Below are 16,918 nucleotides of genomic sequence, written 5' to 3' on the forward strand. Positions count from 1 at the left end.
GTATTTCAAGTCTTTGTGCTGTACACCTTAAACAGTGTTGTGTGTCAGTTATAAAACTGGAAGAAAAATAAAAGACTCCCTGCCTCCATACATGTGTCTCCTTGTTCTGAATTTGATATTCACAATTGCTCAGGGAGTGTCATTCCCTTCACTTTTAAAATGAGAAACCTTAAGTAAGCAGCCGATCTTGGACTTAAAGCCGGTCAAGTTTTTCTAGGCCATTTCTCATTTAAAATCCTATTGCAAACCATGAAATATACATATACATCTGTGTGGGATGTGTGTGTGTCTTTTGCTTCCTCCTTAAATTTGCATACACTTACTCCCTCAAAAGATCTTTGTTCATCAGTCTTTTAGATTTTAACCCCATCTAGTTGCCTTCAGAACATTTTAGAGCAATATTGAACCAAAGCCTCAGAACATAAATTTAAGCAAGTTTAATCAAAAATCAATCACAGTGGGAGCAGTAATTGGAAGCCCAAAGTATCACAGAAATTAACTTGGTTGGAAGGATGTTAGTAATTGTAATGTCCAACAAATGTTGAACATATGCCATTCATTCAGGTTTATTCATTTTTGCAAACCTACTCACTCAATAGGCATAATAATCTTTATTTTCCAGAAGAGGAAATTCAGGTTTGGAGAACCTGAGAGACCTACCCAAAGTAGATCTTTGGTCAAGAATTCCCTCAAAATATTTCCTTATGCTAAATCTCCTTTCCGGCCTCCTTTATCAGCTTTCTCCCCAAATCTTAGTCTCACTCTCTTGAGTCTCTCTCCCAAACACAAAGAATCATCAGGTAAGTGGAAGTAAATATCAAAGGTCAGCCTAGAACATCTTACTGTGCCAGAAAACAAGAAAATTCTCAAAAGACAGGCAGAAGCATGTTAAAAGGATGCAGGATCTAGCTTGACAAGATCCAGCTTGACAAGACCTCCCATTGTACAAATTCAGGACAGTTTAAACAACAAAAAGGACAATGATGAAGGATTATAACATTATATATGTTAAAAAAAAAAAGTCCATGAGTCCATAGTGATACTCAAAAATAAATGGGAGCAGAGAGGAAGTTTTCTTTACAAAATCCACATAATAGAATAACGGAATGGGGAAAAAAAACTCACCACTCTGCAACTACCCATACAATAATTGATTCAGAAAGGGATCACCTATGGATGCTAAAAGCAGTGGGGAAAATTTGTTGGGAATCAGGATATTCACCAAAGATCTAAGTATCACCCCACAGATTATCCCCACAGAGGGATAAAGGAAACGTCATTGGAGAAATCTGGTGGACACTGCCTTAACAAAGTGGTCAAAATTTATCATCACCCCAAGGGGGACAATCTGACATTATTTGCGCCTCCTGGTTGTGATATAAACAATGTGGCATGTGTAGTATTCCTACCATAACTGTTTAATCTAAATCTAAAGAATCATGAGGAAGAGAAATCGGATATATCCAGGAAATGATACATTCCACAAACAACTGGCCTAAGCTCTTCAAAAATCTCAGTTTCATGAAAGAGGAACCAAAACAGTTCAGGAACTGTTCTAAATTAAAGGAGACGAAAGAGATAGATGACAAGTAGCCGTGTAGGATCCTCACTTGGGTTTTGGATCAGAAAGAAAAAAAGATTCCAAGGATATTATTATTACAAACTTGAACATGAACTGTATGGTAAATAATAGCATTGTAACACTGTTGTGTTTCTTGGACCTGATGACAGTATTATGGTCATGCAGGAGAAAGTGCATGTTCTTAGGGTACAATGTGGAAAGGTTTAGGGGTACAGCATCATCATGCCTATAATTCTAATGGCTCAGTAAAAATCAAGGGCTTTATATCTAGAATGGGAGCAAGAGAAATATAGCAAATGTGGCAAAATGTTAACAACCGGGGAAGCTAAGTGAGGTGTCAATGGTACTACCCTTTCAACATTATTCTAAAAATTTTCAAAATAAAAAATTGAGGGAATAACCACAGTGGTTTTCAACCACAGAAGTTTGTTTTGCTCACATGGCACATCAGGGGGTGGCAGCTACAGGACAGTTGTGGCTCAGTAACTTTATTCCAGAATCCAAGCTGTCGAAAGCAGCCCTCTGCCCGCCCCCCTACCCCCTTCCCCTCCCACCGCGCCCCCACCACCCCCACCAGCATGAGACTTGTGGTTCCCTGGCGGAAGGAAGGGAGAGCAAGGTCCGCTCAGTGCACTGGTTCTTTTTTTTTTCTTTAAATTTTTTATTGTTATGTTAATCACCATACATTACATCATTAGTTTTTATTGTTATGTTAATCACCATATATTACATCATTAGTTTTTGGTACATCATTAGTTTTTGATGTAGTGTTCCATGATTCATTGTTTGTGCATAACACCCAGTGCTCCACGCAGAACGTGCCCTCTTTAATACCCATCACCAGGCTAACCCATCCCTCACCCTCCTCCCCTCTAGAACCCTCAGTTTGTTTTTCAGAGTCCATCGTCTCTCATGGTTCGTCTCCCCCTCCGATTCACTCCCCTTCATTCTTCCCCTCCTGCTATCTTCTTCTTTTTTTTTCTTAACATATATTGCATTATTTGTTTCAGAGGTACAGATCTGTGATTCAACAGTCTTGCACAATTCACAGCGCTCACCATAGCACATACCCTCCCCAATGTCTATCACCCAGCCACCCCATCCCTCCCACCCCCCACCACTCCAGCAACCCTCAGTTTGTTTCCTGAGATTAAGAATTCCTCCTATCAGTGAGGTCATATGATACATGTCTTTCTCTGATTGACTTATTTCGCTCAGCATAATACCCTCCAGTTCCATCCACGTCATTGCAAATGGCAAGATCTCATTCCTTTTGATGGCTACGTAATATCCCATTAGTGCACTGGTTCTTGAAAGCTTCTCAGGCTCACTAGCTCCTGGCCTCACAGTCCCTTAGCAGGTCCAACGGCCAAGCTCAGTGGCAATCGGGCAGGCAGCCTTCTTGGGAGCTAGTAAATGAGGTTATAGAATTCAAGGAGAAAAGCAGCTCACTGACATCTAGACCCTCCCAAGATCCGTTATTCTCCCAAGATCACCAGCTGAATGCGGACTCAAACTCAGATCCATCTCCAAAGCGTATGCTTTATTTTTCTTTCTAATTCATGGTTTGTTTGGGGTTTTTTAATCCAAATATTTGATTTTACATTTTCAAGTTATTATGCATTTACTTGCTTGGAAAATCAAGGAACTATATATTATAGGGCATACTTAGAAAAGTTTCGCTCCCAGCTCTTGGTCCCCATTCATTCTTCCCAAAACCTCACACGGGATACCACTGTTACTAATTTCTTGTGCGTTCTTGAGAGTTCCGGGTGCCTCTATCAGCTAACCCAAATAGATAAACTCCCTGTCTTCCTCCTTTATGTTCCCAAATGCAGCATACCAAACACATAGTTCTTTGCCTTGCAAAACCGTGCTTTTCATCAGCTTGAATGTGTTAGTCTGGTACTCCTGAGGAGCAGATGCCAAAACAGAATTAAATATGCAAGGATTTTCTTCCAGTGAGAGAAGAGGGGAAGGCTGGCTCCACATGAAGTAGAGGAGGAAGAGAGCCTGGAGGCATTCCTGACTGCCAGAGCAGGCTAGGGAAGCTGGTCAACACCATGAAAGGAGGGGGCACAGTCCTTGAGCCCAAGTCCAGAACTAGAAGGATCCCAGATATTCCCAGCCTGCCAGACTCAGTCTCCGGCTGGGAACAGTGGGTGGGAGGTGTGCCCTCGGAGCAAACAGGGTGGATTTCAGAGTTCAAAAGCAGGGGCTCATGACCCCCCCACCCCCATAGGTGGAGGTCTATGAAGCATTTGAAATAAACCATATTTAAGAAATCAAATAATTAAAGAAGCACTTGCTATGCATTTTATATTTACTATGTAATAAACACACACACACACACACATTTCTATCAATGATCTCCATACCCTCCACTTCCACCTGGCTTGAAAGGTACAGACAAACACACAACTCCTAAGATTATAAGAACAGAGGGAAAAGCAGGTGCAATCCAAGCCTTTTCTATTAGTGTGATACCATGGGGCAAAATGGTACCTTCACTTCAACATCAATCCTTACTAACTCCTTAACGGGCTTAGGTAGCAGTGGAGTGTGTGTGTGTGTGTGTGTGTGTGTGTGTGTGTGTGTGTGTGTATTTCCGTGGGCTTCTAGAGAAATGAAATGCACTTGAATATAAAAATGTACATACAGATGGGGCGCCTGGATGGCTCAGTCAGTTAAGCCTCTGCTTTTGGCTCAGGTCATGATCGCAGGGTCCTGGGATAGAGCCCCGCCTCGGGCTCCCTGCTCAGCAAGAAAGTCTGCTTCTCCTTTTCCCTCTGTCCCTCCCCCCACTCATGCTCTCTCTCTCTCTCTCTCTCTCTCTCTCTCAAATAAATAAAATCTTTTTAAAAAAATAAAGATTAAAAAAATGTACATATAGGAGCACCTGGCTCGCTCAGTCAGTGGAGCATGCGACTCCTGATCTCAGGGTTGCAAATTCAAGCTGGGTGTAGAGATTACTTAAAAATTTAAAAAAATTTTTTTAATATACAGAGTCCACTCCTGCTAGCATTCCTCCTTTAAACTATTCTATTCTTCCTTACACCACAAGAAAATATTATCAGTTCTTCCTTATTAGTAAAGAAGAGAGAACCAAGCATACAGATCACCGAAGTATAGAGTTTCTTCTTAGGTAGTATTTTCTATTTCATTTTACAAATGTACATGCGTGTGTGTGTGTGTGTTTGCCCATGTGTGCATGTGTAAGAATTGTGTTAGGAAAGTAAAATTTTTGTTTCTAACCTTCATTAATAAAGACCAAGTTATGTTTATTTAAAACACTAACCATTCAGTAAGCCTTGAAAACTATAAATTAAATTGCAAGTTGAACGGAGAGTCTGGATCATTTATTCCAGCCACCTCATTTACTAGAGAGAGAAGATGACTCACAGAAAGACTAGTATTTGGCTCAAGATTGTACAGAATGCTGCTGTAGCATCTGGGATCACTGGAAACACCAGGGCATGTGGAAAATGCCAGGACTCCCGAAATTGGCATACACTCCTTAAAATGCTCTGAATCATCCCACCCCGCTGCAGCCACACCAAACCCTTCATTTCATAGTTCTGTGAATGCTGCAAGAATTCTCTTCCCATTTGCTTAGGATTTCAAAGATGTACTAATCCCTCAAACACATGTTAATATGGATTTTCTTTGATGAGAAGGCACAGATATATTCTCCAGAAGTAAGCTCCTCCTTCAGTCCTATTTGAGACTGAGAAAACCTATAAGAGTACCCTCAAGTTCACTTAGAGTCCTTTAGGACGAGGGTTCATGGTGAGCGAAAATGGGGAGTGGGGTGAAAATTGGCCAAGGTGGTGCTTTTTTGGTGAAACAAAATCCTTTCCTCCAGAATCCCTCTCCCTAATTATACATAACTTCTTTTTTCCCACTTTTTATTTTTCTTTTAAACTCTTGACTTTCCCTGTCTAATTCACTATTCCTTGACTATGACACTGGCCTGTCCTCCCTCCTCTCTCCACCATCCAATCTTGACCTGCTCTGGGAAAACATACAAGCTGGATCCTGAACACCCAAAAGCAACCCACACCCACTGACTAACTCATGAAATGTGGTATTGGGAGGAAGTGAAAGCCTCTGTTAGATCCCAAATGTCTACTTCTTAGCCCTGTGACCTGGGGACAGCTGGACCATAATTTGCTTAACCATACTCTCTTTCATGTACACTTAGGATATTTGAAATATTTTGCTGCAATGAGCATCTGTCTATCTAAAATCTGTACACTGGTGTATTTCTTCAGAAGAGGTTCCTAGCAACAGAACTGCTTGGTCAAGGGTATATGTGTTTGAAATTTTGATAAGGGCTGCCAAAGTGTCCATCAAAGCCATTAAACAAGACAAAGCAGAGATAGGTTTATTCCAGATGACAGTTGCAAATATTATCATAGTGGTAAAAGGCCACACTTTCATACATCTTTGACTTGGTGAATGAGGTCCAAGGTCACACCCTCTAACCTTCCACCTTCCCCGTTTCATATACAAGAGCCTTCTTAACTTGACCTGGCATTCATCTGTTGGCATCATCAGAAAAAACGCAAACTCAGAGCCAGTTATTTCTTGACAATCTTTATTTCAAAGGGCTGGATTATATCTCTCAATCCTATTATAAAAGCATATACCACCTTATTGTATATCTTCAATAGCAATGAGTTGATCTCTCCAGACTTTGTGTTTTCCTCTAGATTCCGTCTCAAATGGTTTTACATTTTTTACTGCTGTTTTATGTTACACAAACAACATAGTCTCTCTATAAAAGTGCAAACACATAGAGAGTAAAGCATGAGTCATCCTTCCCAATCTCGCTGCACTATATATCTCTATATTTCTATACCTAGATCTCAGATATTCTTAGTTTCTCAATCCATTCTTTAGGACTCAACTGCTCCATATACTGTTCAGGTTATTCAATAAATCCCCAAGAAGTGGCAAAGGCAATTAAATATAGGAACGACAAGAATAAAGAAACAGAAACTCCCTGAACAGTTCTCTCTGTGACAACTGTGGGAGTATTTTGATAACCGTTGGCAGCAGGACGCTGCATGTGATGTGGGGAAGGAAACCTTGGCATTCAAACAAGCAAATGGTTTGGCGACAGTTTATTAAATTTCTGCAATGCTTGCAAATGCCAGTAACAATTTCTCAGACTGCAGACTTACGACATGTGACAGGTTTGAGAATGGTTCACAATTGTCATCAAATAAATTACCCTTCAAAATTAAAAATCATAGGGACTCTGAATAATTTTCACTATTAAAACAAAAGCTCCCTAGAGTTTATGTATTTAACTTGTGTGTTTTGGTTGTTTCCTTGCCACAGAATCAGAAGGCAAGCAAAGGCATCCAAGTAAAATTATAATTAAATCTCACTGGTAAGTTTTTATCAAACTATTAGATCTTTTTTGTGCAAAAAAAAAAAAAAGAAGTCCACATTCCTTCCTAAATGTATATCTGTAAATGCCTTAATTAAAAAAGATTTTCAAAGCAATAGCTAACATTATACTGTAAGGAACAAGAATAAGAAGACCAAAGCTAGCAAAAGGTAGGAAATAATAAAGATTAGAGCAGAGATCAGTGAAGGAGAGAACAGAAAAACAATACAGAAAGTCAATGAACCAAAAGTCATTTATTTGAAAAGATAAATTTTTTCTTGGTTAGCTAAACTGACCAAGAAAAAAGAGAGAAAACACAAATTACCAAAATCAGGAATAAAAGAGGAACATTACTACCAACCTTATAGTAATAAAATAGATTATAAGGAAAACTATGAACAACTATATGCCAACAAATCAGAGAACTTAGGTGAAATGGACCAGTTCCTAGAAAGAAACTACCAAAACTGACTCAAGAAAAAAGATTAAAAATCTGAATAGGCCTATAACAAGTAAAGAGATAAAATTGGTAATTTTAAAAATTTCCTACAAATAAAAGACCAAGTTCAGATGACTTTATTGGTGAAGTCTACCAAATGTTTGAAGGAAAATTAATACTAATTCTTTGCAAACTCTTCCAAAATATAGGAGAGGCAGGAATACTTTTTAGTTCATTTTATGAGGCCAGAATTATTCTGATATCAAAACCAGAAAAATATATCACAAGGAAAAATAAAACCACAGACCAAAATCCCATATGAATATAGATGCAAAAAACCTTCAACAAAATACTAGCAAACTCAATCCAACAACATATAAAAAGATTACATACCAGGACCAAATGGGATTTATCCCAGAAATTCAGGGGTAGTGTAATATATGAATATCAATCAATGTAATACACTATACAGAATAAATGACAAAAAAACCCATAATAATCTCAACAGATGCAGAAAAGGCATCCTTTCTTGATAAAATCCAACAACCTTTCTTGATCAAAACACTCAACAAACCAGGAATAGAAATGAACTTGCTCAACCATCCATAGCTAACGTCATACACGATGGTGAAAGACTGAATACTTTCTCTTAAATCAGGAACAAGAAAGAAAAAAATGTTCACTCTTTCACTTCTGTTTAACATCATACTGGAGGTCATATCCAGGACAATTAGGCAAGAAAAAGAAATAAAAGTGCTCACTTCAGCAGCACATACACTAAAATTGGAACAACACAGAGAAGATTAGCATGGCCCTTGAATAAGGATGACACACAAATTCATGAAGCATTCCCCCCCCCCCCAAAAAAAAAGGAAAGAAGGAAGGGAGAAAGAAAAGCATCTGGATTGAAAAAGAAGCAGCAAAAATATATTTGCAGGTGACATGATAGTGTACGTAGAAAATCCTAAGGAATCCACTAAAAAAGTATTAGAACTAATAAAAAAGTACAAGAAGGTTGCAGGATACAAGATCAATACAAAAAATCAATTTCTATTCCTATAGACTAGCACTGAAAATTCTGAAAATAAAATTAGGAAAACAATCCCATCCCATTTACAATAGCATCAAAAAGAATAAATCACTTAGGTATAAATTGAGTAAAAGAAGTGCAAGACTTGTTCACTGAAAACTATAAAACATCACTGAAAGTAATTAAAGACCTTACAAAATGGGAAGATATCCTATGTTCATGGACCAAAAGACTTAATATTGTCAGGATGGTAATACTCCCCAACTTGATTTGTAGATGCAGTATAATCCCTATCAAAATCCCAGCTGGCTTTTGAAGAAATTGACAAGATGATTGTAAAATTCATACAGAATTGCAAAGAACCCAGAATAACAAAACGATCTTGAAAAAGAAGAACAAAGTTAGAAGACTCATACTTCCTGATTTCAAAACTTACTACAAATCTACAGTAATTAAGACAATGTGGCACTGGCTTACAGATGGACATATAGAATGGTGGAAAAATTGAGAGTCCAAAAATAAATCCTTACGTTTATGGACAATTGATTTTTGACAAATGTATCAAGACATAATAGGGAAAGAATAATATTTTCAATAAATGGTGCTAGGACAACTGGATATCCACATGCAGAGAATGGAATATATTTACCAAGATATATCTCCCATACCAGACAATATACACAAAAGTTATATGACTACCTCACAACATATACAAAAAGTTAATTCAAAATGAATTACAAATCTAAATGAAAGAGCTAAAACTAGAAAACTCTTAGAAGAAAATATGAGTAAATCATTTTGACCTTGAGTTAAAGCAGTGGTTTCTTAGATTAAAAAAAAAAAAGCATAAGAAAAGAAAAAATAAATTGTACTACATCATACTTTGTGCACAAATCATCAAAAAAGTGAACAGATTTCCACAGAATGGGAAAAAGAAATCTGTAAACCACATCTGACAAGAAATTTGTATCCAGAATATATAAAAAAAACACAACCCAATAACAAAAATGGGGCAACTAATCTAAATTAAAAGTTGGCAAAACATTTGAATAGACATTTATCAAAGAAGATACAGAAAATAACCAGCAGGCATGAAAAGCAAGGAGAAGATGCTCAACATCGTTAACCATCAGGGAAATGCATGTCTAAACCAAATGAGATACTACCTCACATCCATTAGGTTGGCTTTAATTAAAAAGGCAGTTTTGACCAGAGCTGAGGAGGGTATGGAGACACCATAACCTACACACTGCTGGTGGGAATGTCAAGTGGTACGGCTGCTTTGGAAAACAGGAACTCCTCAAAATGTTGAGCGTACAGTTATCATGTAACCTAGCAATTCAACTCTCAGGCATACACCAAGAGAAATGAAAACATACATCCACACCAAACGTCGTACCTGAATATTCATAGCAGCATCAGTCATAATGGCCAAAAGGTGGAAACAACCCAAATGTCCATCAACTAATGGATGAAAAACAAAATGTGGTGAATCCATACAACAGAATATTATTCACCAGTGAAAAGGAATAAAGTATTGATACATGCTACAACATGGATGAGTCCAGAAAACATTATGCTAAATGAAAGAAGCCCATCACGAAAGATCACATAGCGTATGGTTCAATTTATATTAAGTGTTCAGAATAGGAAACTATATAGAGACTGAAAGTAGGTTAGTGGTTAATTACGACCAGGGAAAGGGGGTTGAGAGTTGGGGGTGAATGCTAACAGATACTAAGTTTCTTTTAGGAGAGACTAAAATGTTCTAAAATTAGATATGGTGACGGTTGGGGTGCCTGGGTGGCTCAGTTGGTTAAGGGTCAAATCTTGATTTTGGCTCAGGTCATGGTCTCAGGGTCCTGGGATAGAGCCCTGTGCCTTGGAATCCAGTTGGGATTCTCTCTCTCCCTCTGCCCCTCCCCCCCCACTTGCTCGTTCTCTCTAAAATAAATAAATAAATCTTAAAAAAAAAGATACAGTGATGGTTTCACATCCCCCTAAATATACTAAACACTGAATTTATGCTTTGTTCAAATCCCTGCTCTCCACTTCTTAACCCTTGACTTGTATTAGCTTATTTGCACCTCATGTTTCTAATTAATCATGAAAAATTGGAGTAATTATAATACCTTGTAGCACTTGGGGACAATTAAAGCATTGGCATTCAGCTCATTAGTAGGTATACTCGGGCGCCTGGGTGGCTTAGTTGGTTAAGCGACTGCCTTCGGCTCAGGTCATGATCCTGGAGTCCCGGGATCGAGTCCCGCATTGGGCTCCCTGCTCGACGGGGAGTCTGCTTCTCCCTTGACCCTCCCCCCTCTCATGTGCGAGGGGAGAACGAGAGTTCTCTCTCTCTCTCAAATAAATAAATAAAATCTTTAAAAAATTAGGTATGCTCAAGGAGGTCGGTTTTTGTTATTGGGAGTAACTTTCACACTGTGACCCTCGTGGGTGGGACTTGTTCTGGCCCAGATTTGGATGATTTCTCATTTTATTTCACATGGTGATGACAACAGTTGCCTTCGCTGGGCTCCCTAACCTAGCAGAAGGCACTAGATCTCTCTGCTACGCCGTGTGTTGGCCACATGGTCATTTGGATACAGGAGGTAGTTTAGCGCTTATCCATAGTTAAATGGAATTATGTGTTTTTAATTAGAATAGTCTCTGCATCAAGTGTGTAGCTAAGGGTACTCATTACCTCATTCTTAGAAAAATAATTACACATAAATAAGAGTATAAAGAAATGCATTTAGAAGGTAGTGAACATTTAAAGCATCAGGAAAAGGGAGTGTATTTACAATTCCAGTTTGTAAATCTCTCACTTTTTTGTAATCTGATTGTTTTTTATTCAACTCAGGTTAATTTTCCTGTTGGTATAAGTCATCTCTGATAATCATTCTATATTTATTCTCATCCCTTTCCTTTGCAATCCACAATATTTAGATGCTCGACAAGCTGGAAAATTCAACCCATTGTCCTCTACAATAAAAAATTTCCATCATGTTTGTCAATGAGAATTTGAGAATCCAGGTAGTAATATACAACAGATATCCCAAATGTTGGTAACTGAGTATTTATAAACAGGTAGTCTGGCTGACTTTAACCTGTGCCACTTTCATGAGACTTTATAATAATTTAGGGCAATGCTTCTATACCTTCCCTGAGTAGCTTTTTTAGACATTTTTCCTGTAGCCCTTCCTGACATTTTATTTTTAAGATTTTATTTTTAAAGAACCTCCACACCCAATGTGGGGCTCAAACTCACAACCCTGAGATTAAGAGTGGCATGCTCTCGGGGTGCCTGGGTGGCTCAGTCATTGGGCGTCTGCTTTCGACTCAGGTCATGATCCCAGGGTCCTGGGATCGAGCCCCGCATCGGGCTCCCTGCTCAGTGGGAAGCCTGCTTCTCTCTCTCCCACTCCCCCTGCTTGTGTTCCCTCTCTCACTGTCTCTGTCAAAAAATAAATAAAATCTTTAAAAAAAAAGAGTGGCATGCTCTACCAATGGAGCCAGCCAGACACCCCCCACCATGACATTTTAATATCACTGATATACAGTTGACCCTTGAACAATGTGGGGGTTAGGAACACCAACCCCCCACACAGTCGAAAATCTGCATATAACTTTTGATTCCCCCCAAAACTTAACTCCTAATAGCCTGCTTTTGACCAGAAGCCTTATGGATAACGTGAACATAGTTTATATGTTACATGTATTACATATTGTATTCTTACAATGAAGTAAGCTAGAGAAAAGAAAACGTCATTAGGAAAACCATAAGGAAGAGAAAATACATTTACAGTACCGTATTTATCCAAAAAATCCATGTATAAGTGGACTTGCGCACTTCAAACCCCTGCCGTTCAAGGGTCAGCTGTACTATATATCTGTTTAAGCTTTTTTTACCTCCAACAAAATAATTTCCTCCCCCTTGGGGGCAATATTGCGCCCATTGAGAACTGATGGCCTTATTCTAGTATTCAAATTTCATATGGTAAGAGAAAGTAGGATGAACTAACTTCCTCCTGCCACCTGTGATTTCAGTAGCAGAAATGCATTCGAAAAACATTCGAATATTGCTCTGCTAATTCGGAGTGGTCCACGGATCAGCAGCATCACCGTCACCGGGTAGTTGGTTAGCAACGCAGACTCTCAGCCCCACCTCAGACCTACTCCATCAGCAGCTGCGTTTTAACGCAATCCTCTGTTAATTCAGATGCCCGTTAGCCTGAGAAGCATTGGTTTACAGGACAACCCTCTACTCAGCTGGGAAACATTAAGATAATGTGTGAATGGAAAAAATGCATAGGCCTTAAAACCAGTTTTTAAGTAACCCACACCTTCCTCTCAAATTCTGACTCATACACAAAGTTTCTTTGGTCATCAATATTATTTTTTAAATGTACAACTGGGTGTGTTTTGTTTGTTTGAGAAATGATAATTTCATTTTCTTCTAAGCAAGTGAAAAATCCCCATGAGGCCTCAACTCGCTGCCCCGCCTCCTCACCCCCACCCCTGTTGTTTCTCTCCCAAAAAGCAGGTGTGTTCCAATTAGTTGGAAGAAACAAGATAAATAAAGAGAAGTTTCTCTTTTTCTCCCCAATGAATTAGCTTTCCAACTTCCAGTCAAGGCCTCCATAAAATTAAGCTTGTTTTGTCAGTGATAATTTCTCTTGGATCAAGTAAGTGGGTGGAGCAGATAATAAGGCAAAGAAGTTTTATCTACTTTACCGGTTCGAAGAGCCAGCAAGTCAGCGTGGGGGAGAGAGGATACTGAATTAATTCAATACACTTTGGTTCCTTATTTATAAAAAGAGTTAATTTTTAAATTAATTTTTGAGGGGATAAGAATGAAATTTTGAAATGTGTGTGAAATAAATGAAAACTCTCAGCCATACAGAGAAGAAGACATAGTCTGACAAATGCCATGGACCCACCACCTACTTTAACAATCTGCCACATTTAAGTGCTTCTAGATTTTTCTGAAGCATTTTAATATGAATTATAGAAGATGACAGTTCACCGTAATCTTTCAGGGTTTTTTTTATAAGGATTTTTTTTTACATAAAACATGAGTTTTACTTAACTAAGACTTTTGAGGTTAAAACAAAACTTCCATTGTTATTCCCATCACTTTTTCCCCAACCAGCAGGAGATGAGAAAAAAAACCTGGACCTGTTAGAATTGGCCCAAGTACCAGCAGCTGAGACTTTATTTTTTGATGTTTCCAGAAGAGCCTTGACAGCAGAAAGCAAAGCTCTCTAATTCTACACTATTGATGAAGACCGTGGTCAAGTTAGGCCAAAAGCCAAAGCTCTCCCCATGGAAAAACACTGTGGAAGATTTGGCTCAATACCAGCCACTTTTTCTTAGTTAAGACTCTCAGCTAACATGTTGGAGCTTTTAAATGCAGAAAGAAGGGAGTGTGGAAAAGAGATAAGAGGCAGATCAGAAGAGAGAAGACACGGAGTGTCTTATAAACCCCAACTCAAATGCCAGGCAAAAGGCATCTCTTCCTTCTATCTCCTGATATCCCTTTCTATTCTAACACTTGACTTACTAGGATAAATTTAAATATATTTTATTTATTTTTAATTTATTTGACAGAGAGAGACACAGCGAGAGAGGGAACACAAGCAGGGGGAGTGGGAGAGGGAGAAGCAGGGCTGGATCCCAGGACCCTGGGACCACAACCTGAGCCAAAGGCAGACACTTAACGACTGAGCCACCCAGGCGCCCCCTAAATATATTTTAAACAGTTAATGAGACGTGTGTGTTGGTGCATGCGTCGGTGCGTGCACTTGCGTGCGTGCGTGTGTGTATGTGTAGTGGCTGGGGGTAGGAAGAGAAAGAAAAACTCTGTAGTTGAGTGGAGGTTGCTTATCATATTAACATCTTTCCAGCCCCAATATATGGTATTGTTTTTAGAAGACTGGCTTATTCTTCATTTTTAAATTGAAAGACTAGAACATAAAAGTTGTCCAGTTTTATTGTTGAAAGTGCCTTTACAATCGCATACCTCAGTCCCATCTTCTATATTTGAGGAACTGAAGTTCCAGAGGGGTTAGCTGTCTCATCTAAGAGTATATCTAGGAAAAAAGAAATGTTGCTTTTGGAATGGCGCGGGTATCCTCACTTCTGATTTTCAGTACTCCAGGCTGTTTGGTCCCTATCCTAGGAAGGAGTAACCAGGATGGCCACTTACCCCAGGGGCTCTAACCCGGGCATCCTGCTTGTTAAACAGCATCCATCCCCATGGGGCATTTTCAAAGCCTCCAGTGTTCCCCGCCATTGTGTTCACTGGCTCCAAGCCAGCAGACAAGCATTTGAACTTCTGTGCCTGGGATGATGCCTAACACTTCAGGGAATCAACAGCCTGGCTTTCTTTATGATATTACACTTCCAGGAAAAAAAATATTTTTGAAAAGTGTTCTAATTCCTAAGAGGATTTACATCTAAAAGGCACAAGACAAACCTTAAAAATTCAGTGAGATGACAGGGTTTTAAAGGATATCATGTGAGAAAATATGCCCTCTCTTGACTTTTCAAAAAAAATAATAATAATAAGTCTTGGTTTGTGCGGTGGACAGAATGTTGTCACTTAGAGTATTATCAGTGTCGAAACTAAATGTTAATTTGAACTACTTTTCATCAGAGCCAAAAGAGCATTCTGGAAAGACTGAAACTATCCACCTGGCCTAAAAGAGACAGATCCAAGAACACAGTGGAATTCCTAAATCCTTGCGAGTGAAAAGGCATCATTCTGTCCCTTGTCCATCCCGTCCAGTTTTTGCCAGAGCAAGGTAGATCAAGTTCATTCGTGTTCTCCAACACCTTCCCAAGGATCTTAAAGATGAAAGAATGCACTTGAGATGCTGGTAAGAAAAGTTCTTTTAAGTATAGAGTTCCATCAGCATTAAGAATTTGATGATTATGGGGCATCTGGGTGGCTTAGTCAGTTAAGTATCTACCTTGGGCTCAGGTCATGATCTCAGGGTCCTGGCATTGAGCCCCACATTGGACTCTCTGCTCAACAGCAAGTCTGCTTCTCCCTCTCCCTCTTTGATCTCTCTCTCAAATAAATAAAATCTTTAAAAAAAAAAGAATTTGATTATGCAAACCATTAAAAAGTTTATACAGATATATTAAAGAAAAATGTTTGGGATATAAATATCAAATAAATAATAAACAGCCTGTTTTGCTACACGCACTTCTATTTATCTGCCTCAGTTGGAGTACATACTAAATTCCATACTTCAAAGAAGTGCCTTGAGGACTAGGCCCAAAGAAAAAGGGCTACTATCTTTTTCAATCTGTAATTCAAGAAAAATGAAGCAAAATGCAAAGAATATTTTTTAAGTCATCTGTTTCTTTGTTGGCACAATGGCAGAAATACTCTTTTGGCAAATAGGTAAGAGACTCTACTACTAAAAACTCAATACTGCTATTGCCAATTTGAATCAAAAGCTGGCCAATTTTTTACCCACCAACTACCTTGAGGAAATAATTAGACAAGAGCACAAATGTATAAGAATGTGCATCACAGTATGTGCTACGGCAAGTGCTGTGAATTGTGTAAGAATGATGAATCACAGAACTGTACCCCTGAAACAAATAATACATTAAAAGTTAATTTAAAAAAAAGAATGTGCACCACAATTTATGATGTTAAAAAAACAAAACAACCTCAAAGTATATAAAATATGAATCTGTAAAATAATTATTATATCCCTACAGTAAATGCTAAGTCACCATAAGGACCCATGCTGCAGCAGATTGATTGACTTGGAAAGATGGTTACAAGAGTGGAGGGAACATGGCAGTGTCAGAACTGGAACCATGTCCTTCGGCCACGGACCAACTGGGTGTCCTGGGGCAATCTTTTGGACCTCACTCCTACCCTCACTTCCTCTGGTATACAATCAAGGAGATAATAGAAATACAGTACTTAGCAATGAGATTAGCGTATAGAGATATTGAAGCTATTGACTTTACAAAGATATTGTTAGGTGCTTATGGACCGAAAGTTTGTGTCCCCTCAAAATTCACATAATGAAACCGTAATCCCAATGTGATGGTATTTTGGATGTGGAGCCTTTGAGAGGGAATTAGGTCATAAGCATGGAACCCTCCTGAATGGGATTAGTGCCCTCATAAAAAGAGGCCAGAGAAGCAGCCAGTTCTCATTCTGCCATGTGAGGATACAGTGACAAAGTGGCTATTTGCAACCCAGAGGAGGACCCTTGCTAAAAACTGATCATGCTGGCACCTGGATCTTAGACTTCTGGCCTCCAAACTGTGAGAAATAGATTTCTGTCATTTAAAGCCACCTACTGTCTGGTCCTTTGGTATGGCAGCCTAAAGAGACCAAATTATTGGGTTAAAAAAAAAAAAAACAACTTACAGTCCAATCACATTCTCATCAAAGATATAGGGATCTGTATATTCATCCAGTAGTCAAAT

At 38.8% G+C, this 16,918-nt stretch overlaps 1 non-coding gene across 1 annotated transcript; it reads left to right on the forward strand.

Moving 5' to 3' along the window:
- Nucleotides 1–8,175: 8,175 nt before the first annotated feature.
- On the forward strand, nucleotides 8,176–8,282 carry LOC113919034. Its single transcript, XR_003518779.1, has one exon. It is a non-coding gene; the product is annotated as a U6 spliceosomal RNA (small nuclear RNA).
- The last annotated feature ends 8,636 nt before the right edge of the window (nucleotides 8,283–16,918 follow it).

This window comes from Zalophus californianus, chromosome 1, assembly GCF_009762305.2.
Source record: "Zalophus californianus isolate mZalCal1 chromosome 1, mZalCal1.pri.v2, whole genome shotgun sequence".
In the NCBI taxonomy this organism is placed as follows: domain Eukaryota; kingdom Metazoa; phylum Chordata; class Mammalia; order Carnivora; family Otariidae; genus Zalophus; species Zalophus californianus.